The sequence below is a fragment of the Hibiscus syriacus genome, unplaced genomic scaffold, assembly GCF_006381635.1.
Source record: "Hibiscus syriacus cultivar Baekdansim isolate YM2019G1 unplaced genomic scaffold, ASM638163v2 tig00110683_pilon, whole genome shotgun sequence".
NCBI lineage: Eukaryota > Viridiplantae > Streptophyta > Magnoliopsida > Malvales > Malvaceae > Hibiscus > Hibiscus syriacus.
Window position 1 is genome coordinate 3,089,762 of NW_024062823.1, and position 9,944 is coordinate 3,099,705.

General features: G+C 37.5%; 1 long non-coding RNA gene across 1 annotated transcript; it reads left to right on the forward strand.

Moving 5' to 3' along the window:
• The first annotated feature begins 624 nt into the window (after window positions 1-624).
• LOC120138322 lies at window positions 625-2,504 on the forward strand. The gene is made up of 4 exons (XR_005517522.1): window positions 625-773; window positions 859-1,130; window positions 1,217-1,269; window positions 1,938-2,504. It is a non-coding gene; the product is annotated as an uncharacterized LOC120138322 (long non-coding RNA).
• Window positions 2,505-9,944: the final 7,440 nt, after the last annotated feature.

Sequence of the window (9,944 nt, forward strand, 5' to 3'; positions counted from 1 at the left end):
AATATTGCCTCATTTTTAGAAAACATGATGTGGTTTTGAAAAGGATGTTGACTTATTCAGGGAATTTTTCTAAAAAATAAAATCAGACATAAAAATGGAAAAATTACAAAACAGTGCCTACAGGACTAACATGCAAAAATATAGAATCATAATGTCTAAACAACAAAAATTAAATACACTAACACTTAGGACCAAAATTAAACGTGCGAAAAATACATAAACAAAATTATAAACATACAAACTTCCACCTAGAGACTATAATACATAAAACCAAAAGTTGAATGGTTTATAAAATGAATAACCCACACGCGAAATATAAAATAACCTGAACCTTGAACGTTTAATCTACTGCGCTAGAAAAGGAAGAAAAGGTTTTTTTTTTAACTTAATTAAACAACTAAAGTCTTTATATTTCTCTTATAATTATGCAGTTTTTATTAAACGTCTTTATAATTTTATATGAGGTAAGTTACGAGGTTTCAACAGTACTGAATTGCAAGTATGAATTAATAATTTTCATGGGGCATTTGGCGTTTTGCAAGACACTCAAACGGCGTAGCTTTGACGCTCGTACATCAACATATAGGGTAAAACATTTATCCTAATTCAGTTCCAGAGCCCAACTATTTCCCACAGCCATTCTACATCTTCTCCACTTCTCTCTTCTTTCCACAACGGCGCGACTCTCCCACAGCCAAGACTCCAAAGGCCTTCGATTCTGCCCCTACCTCCGGCAACATGACCATTTCAGGCGAAGAGGACTAAATATATAGGTAAATTATTCTCCTAAATCTCTTTATTTCTAGTTTTCTAATAATTTACGCCTGGGTTTTGTTCTTATTCTCTGCTGTTGTTTAGTTCCCGAAAATATTTGTTTTTCTTTTCCGAAACGAAACCCCCAAGGTCCTACACTCCATGTATCTACCGGCGTTATTCTTGACAGTCACCAAAACGACCGACCAATCCTAGACCTAGCCAAGAGACCTTCTCTTCTACTCTAATGGTCTTGATTCTAATAAGGACACCCATAACATAATAACCCCGAAACCCTCTCAATCGATCTCTAAAGGACTAAAATCAATCCCTAAACCTCTCGAAGTCAAACCACAACTGCTCGTCTCACGGTCAAGGTAAATTCTTTCTACCTCACTCTTTTCCGTTTTTTAAAAAAATTTATTTACCAATACTAACATCAATTCTTCTTCTCTAATGACAGAACCCGAACAGTGATGGAGTCAACGAGATTTTATTGGAACTCACACAACTCAGGTAAATTAACCCAAATCCGTCTTTTTTATTATTATTCGTATTCTTTACAAAATAAAAAATTTTGGAAATAAAAAAAATTCTTTCAAAACAGTATCATTGTTAATACTAATTTAGTTACTTTGAATAGTTTATGATTGAGATTTAACCTCTAAAACCATGATCACCAAATGTTGATACAGTTAAAATTTTAATTCGATGTTGGCTCTATGTTTCTCTGTTACTGCTTTTGACCAGTGCTTATGCTTATATATCACTGTTGTCTTTTAAATACATAAAAATAGGGAATGAAACAATAACGTATTCACCTTGAAATTATTTCAAATTAAAAAAAAACAGAAAATAAAATATAGTAGAAATAAATTGAAAACCTTGAGATGTTTCATGTTTGGTATTGCTTCTGTCGAAGAGAATGTGGAAACCTTTTACAAATTTATCTCTTTTGACTAAGAAATTCCCTGTCTCCGAGTGTTTTTTCTCTTTGTCTTGATTCCTCATTGGTTCCTTTCCCCGTTGAAATTTCCCTCTATTTATGGTTGTTTTAAATCCACCTTTTTCTTCAATTAGTGCTGAAGCAGGTATCTTTAATCCCGTAATTTTTGGGGTTTTCTTTTTATTTCAAAGGTTTAGGTAAACTTATGAAGTTTTTGTTGACTTTGGTTTTGATCCAGTCACGTTTGCTGAGATTGCCAGATGATGACAGCTTATAGAAGAATTTAGTAATGGCTCTACGTTGGCTTGGCACTGCAGTGGGAGGCATGCGTGGATGACAGTGGCAATTTGATTTAAGATTAGGATTTTAGCAAATCCTAAATTCACTATATCGGGTCTCTGAACCGGGTTACACTTGGGCTTGAACCAACATCTTGTAATTGGGTTGATATTTGTAACTAGGTCTTGGGCCTGTAAAATATAATATGTAACATTAATAATAATATATTAAAAGACGGGACGAAAATGTTAGTGTCGACAGCTGTCCCTCTTTGTTCATTCTTGTGTCAACAAGAATAGGGCAAAGATGAAGAGACAGTGTGTTTTTCGTCTAGTCAACTTCATAGTTTGAAATATGATAAAGGATATGTTCCGCTGTCACTCAGGAAATATCAAATATGGGGATGTTAATCCACTACGTTGTTCTTCAGAGAAGATTGAATTAGGGTAAACTTGTTCTATTATCACTCATGGAATATTAAATCTTGAAAGAGAACGATCTATTTTGCTTCTTCTAAGGGAATATTAGATCTGGGAAAGTTGATTCATTGAATTAGGGTAGACTTGTTTCGCTGTCACTCAGGGAATATCAAATATTGAAAGAGAGGATCATGTTTCGTTTCTTCTGAGGGAATATCAGATCTGGGAAAGTTGATAAATTGAATCAGGGTAGATTTGTTCCGTTGTCACTCAGGGAATATCAAATCTTAAAAGAGATATGTTTCGCTTATTCTGAGGGAATATCAGATATGAGAAAATTGATCCATTGAATCAGGATAGATTTGTTCCGCTGTCACTCAGGGAATATTAAATCTTGAAAGAGATGGATCTGTACCGCTTCTTCTGAGGGAATATCAGATCTGGGAAAGTTGATCCTTTAAATCGGGTAGACTTGTTTCGCTGTCACTCAGGGAATATTAAATCTTGAAAGAGAGGGATCTGTTCCGCTTCTTTTGAGGGAATATCAGATCTGGGAAAGTTGATCCATTAAATCAAGATTGAACCTGAAAATTAAACATTAACCTTTGTTAGTATGTGTTTGAGGATTCAAAAACATCATACCTGAAAGTCTTGGGATAATAATTTTTGGAAGAGATTTCTCTTGCGAAATCTTGTCTTGCCCCGGCTCATCATGGAAATTCGAATCGGTTATTTCTATATTGGGCATTTCATCTTTGTCATTTCTTTTAAGAGAACCTGCAAGCACTCATTATTATGCATTTTATGTCATGATCATGTTTATGCCTAAAATGTGTGCAATGATGTAGTTATTTGAGAGTATTTTCTTTTCAAACGAGAATTTTCTTTTGTTAACGGCCTTGTACTTTAGACTAATTTGGGCATAAAAAATTAACAACAGTTCATCTCAATCGACAATCCTGGCTGGACATTCTTTGGTTGAGCCTGACTCTGATTCTCTTTACTCTTTGAACCCATGTGCTTCTCATGACCCACTATTTAATCAGTGATAAAACCTCTTAGGTTATCCCACATTGTTGAGCAATCGCGTGTATCCTAAAGCTTTAACTTCTTATGGCCTGACATTGCATAAGCCTTCTGTTAAAACCATTTTCGGCTTCAGAATATCTGTATTTTTCAAAACTTTTTGTACAATAATGCACAATGATCTCATGTTTCCCAAGATAATCGACATGTTTTTATTTTTACTCATGATGCTTGCAACGCGGTTAAAAACATATTTTTATTTATAAATAAAGATATTTTTGTGAATACATGACAAACTTTTAACTGGAATAATCAAAAGAAAATATAGTAGGCATCATCATACATTAATAGTACAAATGCTCTTGAACTGGTATGCCGTAAGAGAACCCGAGTGTAGCTTCTGTCACGGGGATCTTGATGATTGTGGTAATGCGTAAGGGTGTGAAGTTCCCCCTGTACTGCCAAATTCCCGACTATTGGATGCCATAAACTAGTGTTTGAATCTCGTTTACTTTCTGGTTACCCAATCTTTTCGATTTCTAGCCCCAACTCTGACTACCATTTCAAGCCTTCAAAACTAATTCAAAAACTCCACCATGCACGAATTCTGAATTTAAACAATTCTCAAGCCGCCCTTTATGTTTTCAAACTGAGACCTTCTCTGATTTCAAGATGCCCTTTACGAGTTTTCATCTTTAACCCTCTTTTTATTTTTTATTTTTCTCATTTTTTCTTTCATTTTTCTTTTCTTTTTTATTTTTTAGTCTATTTCATTTTTTAGGCGAAATACTTCTTGATTGCGTCAGCATTCACAGGGTTAGATAACTCTGGTCCATTCATCTCGGTGAGGATCAAAGCTCCTCCAGAAAAGGCCTTCTTTATCACATAAAGTCCTTCCCAATTTGGCATCCATTTACCTCGAAAGTCTTTCTGTATTGACAAAATCTTTCTTAGCACCAAGTCTCTTTCTTGAAACTCTCGTGGGCAAATTTTTTCGTTATGTGCCTTTATCATACGTTTCTGATACATTTTCCCGTGACAGATAGCTTTTAATCTTTTTTCCTCAATCAAATTCAACTGATCATACCTAGCTTGCACCCATTCTGCTTCATCTAGCTTAACCTCTGACAGCACTCGTAGTGATGGAATCTCAACCTCGATGGGTAGCACAGCCTCCATCCCATAAACTAGAGAAAACGGAGTTGCCCCAGTGGACGTCCTCACTGAAGTTCGATAGGCAAACAAAGCGAATGGTAACTTCTCATGCCAATCTCTATAAGTCTCAGTCATTTTCTGTATGAGCCTCTTGATATTCTTATTGGCTGCCTTTACTGCTCCATTCATCTTTGGGCGATAAGTGGTGGAATTATGATGTTTAATCTGGAACTGTTTACATACTGACTTCATCATCTTGTTGTTTAAATTCAAGGCATTGTTAGTGATGATCCTTTCTGGTAGCCCATATCGACAAATAATTTATCTCTTCAAGAACTTGTAAACTGTTGACTGAGTAACATTTGCATAGGAGGCTGCTTCTACCCACTTAGTGAAGTAGTATATTGCCACGAATATGAAACAATGGCCATTAGAAGCTTTGGGTGAAATTTGCCCAATGACATCCATGCCCCACATAGAGAATGACCATGGAGTAGTCATTACATGCAATGTATGAGGAGGGGTGTGGAGTTTATCTCCATAAATCTGGCATTTATGACATTTTCTGGCGAAATTGTTAAAATCAGTTTCCAGGGTTGACCAATAATACCCAAATCTCATTATTTGTTTAGCCATTGCATGTCCATTAATATGGGTATCGCATACTCCTTCATGCACTTCTTCAATGATCATTTTAGCTTCTTTGGCATCCACACATCGCAACAAGACCTGATTATGACTTTTCTTATACAGGATCTCGCCATAAAGCACATATCCTACGCCATTCTTTGAATAGTTCTTTTGTTATTTTCAATGGCCTGCTCGGGGTAACTTTGATATCTAATGTATTGTAAGATGTCGTAATACCAAGGATTTCCGTCATCTTCCTCTTCTATACTATAACAATGGGCTGGATACCCATATGCTTGCATAGTAATAGGCATCATGCTTGAATGTTCATTGACTTTGAAGGCTGCTGCCAAAGTGGCTAGGGCATCTGCCATTTGATTATCTTCTCTGGGGAGATAATGGAATGTCACTTTCTCAAATTCTTTAATGAGCTCTATGACCAACTTACAATATTCCACCAACTTCGCATCCTTTGTTTCCCATTCACCTCTGAGTTGATAAATTAGCAGGGCTGAATCCCCGTATACTTTGAGTTTTTTCACTTTACGCTCAATGGCAGCTCTAAGACCCATGATGCATGCTTCATACTCGGCCATGTTATTCGTGCAATCAAAGTTCAATCGGTTGGTAAAAGGATAGTGTTTTCCATCAGGTGAGACCAGAATTTCCCCAATTCCGTGCCCCAAGGCGTTCGGGGCACCATCAAAATTCATCTTCTACTGTTCATTAAAAGAGGAAACTTTCTCTTCAGTTGAAATAGCCATTAAATCTTCGTCCGAAAAATCGAAGTTCAGTGGTTCATACTCTTTAGAAGCCCTACTTGCAATGAAATTGGCCATAACACTTTTTTTAACTGCTTTTTGGCTTACATATTGGATGTCAAATTTAGACAATAAGATTTGCCAACGAGCCAATATTCCAGATAAAATAGGTACACCCATTAGATATTTCAGAGGATCAAGTTTAGATATCAGCCAAGTAGTGTGATACATCATATACTGTCTGAGCCTTCGGGTAATCCAAACTAAAGCACAACACAACTTTTCTATTGGTGAGTACCTCGTCTCGCAATTAGTGAACTTTTTACTGAGGTAATAGATTGCTCTTTCTCTTTTCTCAGTTTGGTCATGCTGCCCTAATACACACCCATTGAATTCTCAAAGATTGACAAGTAGAGGATTAATGGTTTGCCTGATATTGGTGGTATTAAGACTGGAGCATTCGACAAATATTCTTTTATTGCTTCAAAAGCTCCTTGGTAATCATCGTTCCATACCCTTGGGTTATTTTTGCGGAGAAGGCGAAAAATGGGATCGCACTTCTTAGTTAATTGCGAAATAAATCGAACAATATAGTTTATCTTCCCAGGAATCCTCAAACTTCTTTTTGTGTTTGTGGGGGTGGTAAATCCTGAATAGCTTTGACCTTTTCAGGATCTACTTCAATCTCTTTTTTGCTTATTACAAACCCTAAGAGTTTTCCCGATGTTACCCCGAAGGTACACTTGCTTGGATTGAGTTTTAACTGGCATTTCCTTAATCTTTGGAAGAGTTTCCTCGGATTCTTGATATGTTCTTCCTCCGTTTTAGCTTTAACAATCATATCATCGACATAGACTTCTATTTCCTTGTGCATCAGTCATGGAATAGTGTTACCATGGCCCTTTGATAAGTTGCTCCTGCATTTTTTAACCCAAACGACATCACCTTATAACAGAACGTGCCCCACATGGTGACAAATGTAGTTTTTTCCATATCATCTGGATGCATCTTTATTTGATTGTAACCTGAAAACCCATCCATAAAAGAAAATAGAAAGTTTCCAGCCGTATTGTCCACTAGGGTGTCTATGTGTGGCAGAGGGAAATTATCTTTCGGACTGGCCCGATTAAGATCTCTGTAGTCGACGCACATGTGGACTTTCCCATCTTTCTTTGGTACTAGAACTACGTTTGCTACCCATTCCGGATACTTGGCTACTTTCAGGAACCCAGCATCAAATTGCTTCTTTACTTCTTCTTTAATTTTAAGTAGCATTTCAGGCCGCATCCTTCTACGCTTTTGTTGTACTGGTTTACATTCGGGCTTTATTGGCAACTTATGTACCACTAACTCAATGTCTAAACCTGGCATGTCCTCATACGACAAAGAAAACACATCTTTGTACTCTCGAAGTAGCTCAATCAAACTTTGTCGTCCCTCAGCAGATATGATGGTGCCAATTTTTATCTCCTTTTTATCTTCCTCTGATCCTAGATTCAAGATCTCAATGGGCTCTTTATGAGGCAGAATTTGTTTATCTTCTCTCTCTACCATTTTCAGTAGTTCAGAAGGTAAGTCGCTTCCCTCATCGCTATCATAACCTCCAATTTCCCCTTGACATATGGGCAGCTCGAAATCTATATTCGGGTCAGAGTCATCAGCATTCATACTATTGATACTAGAGGTCCTGAAAGAATAACGAACGAGAGGATATATATATATATATATATACAAATACATGATGATCTATCCCATATCAAAATAGAATGAAATAATAATGTATAATAAATAAATAACAAGAAAAAATGCAAGGGATAATGTTTGCCATTTCGTGAATTAACAAGAATGCATAATTTATTAAAATAAAAAACAGATATATTAACCCCTTATATAAGATCATTTATTGTCCCGGGGTTTAAACAATAGGGAAAGATTTTGTGCATTACTCTGAAACAGTTTTGTAAACATGTAATTATTCTGCAATCCAATTGTTTTGCCCAAAGACTGGTGGTGCGAGGTAAATGCCCATAGCCATTCCATCTTCGATTCCTTCCTCCGATATCATATTTATTCCCAAATCTCTCAGGGCATTTTCAATAACAGGCTCTTTAGATGATCGGGCCCCCTGAAACATGTGGCCCCCGGATATGAAGGTGTTACACAACGGTGAGAAAATCATGGGCTCCCACTTAATATCCTCCCCGTCTAACCTGGCTTTTCTCATTTCCTGGCTCTTTTGAACATTTTTCAACTTTTCTTTTAAGGTCGGACGATATCCCATACCAAAACGATCTCGCTTAATATTGGGAAAAACTGGACTAATATTTCCCTATAAGCGACTTCCAAGCCCTCTCCCAACCTTGGCTCCTCTTCCCAGAGTCATTTTCAGTTCCATTTTGATACAGTTGGACAACCTTGGCTTTGGAATTTTCTTTCCTTCAGCAACAAAGGTAGAATTAACGAATTCCAAGGCTCTGAAAGAGCACTCAACCGCATCTTCATCTACTTCGACATATGAGGTGGTAGTAGATATGGAAGCAATGATATTTTCCTCGGCATTAAGGCATACCAGTCTCCCCTCAATTACAAATTTGAGTTTCTGATGCAGAGTGGATGGCATGGATCCTGCCTGGTGGATCCAAGGCCTTCTTAACAAGCAGTTATAGGAAGGTATTATATCCATTACAAGGAATTCGACCTCGTAAGTTGATAGGCCTATGGTTAGAGGAATATCGATCTTCCCCAGTACCTCATTCTTTATTCCATCGAAAGCTCAAACAATGCTTTGGCAATTTCTCATGTGTGTACTGTCGACCGGAAGTTTCTTCAAGGTTATTAATGATATCACATTCAGGGCAGATCCGTTGTCGATCATTACTCGTGATAACACATGTCCCTGACACCTGATGGTAATGTGTAGGGCTTTGGGGTTGCCCATTATTCCAGACGGGATCTCGTCATCAGAGAAAGAGATGAAGTTATCCACCTGAATATTTGCAACTAGTCGATCTATCTTTTTTACTGGCACATCTTTCGGTACGAAATTCTGATTCAAGACTTTCAGCAAGGCATTTTGATGTGCCTCAGAGCTTAATAGTAGAGTCAGGATCGATATACGAGCTGGAAACTTGTGTAGTTGTTCGACGATGCTGTACTCGCTATGCTTCAAAAATTTTAAAAACTCCATAGCCTCGTTCTTAGTTACTGGCTCCTTAATTGTTGGCTCATCATCTTTCAGCAATATCTCAACCCTTTTCCCTTTATAAACGACCACTCTTTTCTCGGGCTCACTGGTCTGGTTGGGAGAATAACATCTCCCACTTCTGGTAAAGTGGCCTACCTCATCCACCTCTTCCTTAGCAGCCTCTGAACTTTCAACATTCTCTAGTTTGCATCCATACCTCCAAGGGACCTGCTTGTTGTCCTTATAAGGAAATGACGACGGAAGTGTGATAACCACTTTAAGGATTAACCTTTCCATAGTACGGGCTTTTGGTGTGATGACTAAAGGGAAACTAGAATTGTAAAGTCCCTTGGATGTGTCTTCGGAAGCGCAAATCTCTACCTCTTTCTCTTTCTTAGCTTCATCGTAAAATTCCATGTCTTTACTATCCATCAGCCTTTGAACCAAGGCCTTGAACTCATCACAATATTGAATGATATGATCCTCGCAACGGTGGTAGGGAAAAGCGTGCTTATTTCCATTAGCATTAAAGGTCAACCAACCTACTTTGACCATTTGACCCCATACCCAATACATGGGTGACTTCACTTTATTGACTTTGGTTATAACTTCATTCCCTCTTTCTTCAATAACAACATTAATTCCTGCCCCTGCATGGTTCGACAGTGGATTCTGAGCCACACTAGGCTGCTCGCTGTCACTGAAGTTGATAACAATTCTTTGTCTTAATCTCTGCACCATCTTTTTAAAGGCTAGACAATTTTCAATTGAATGCCCTGATGCCCCTGCAT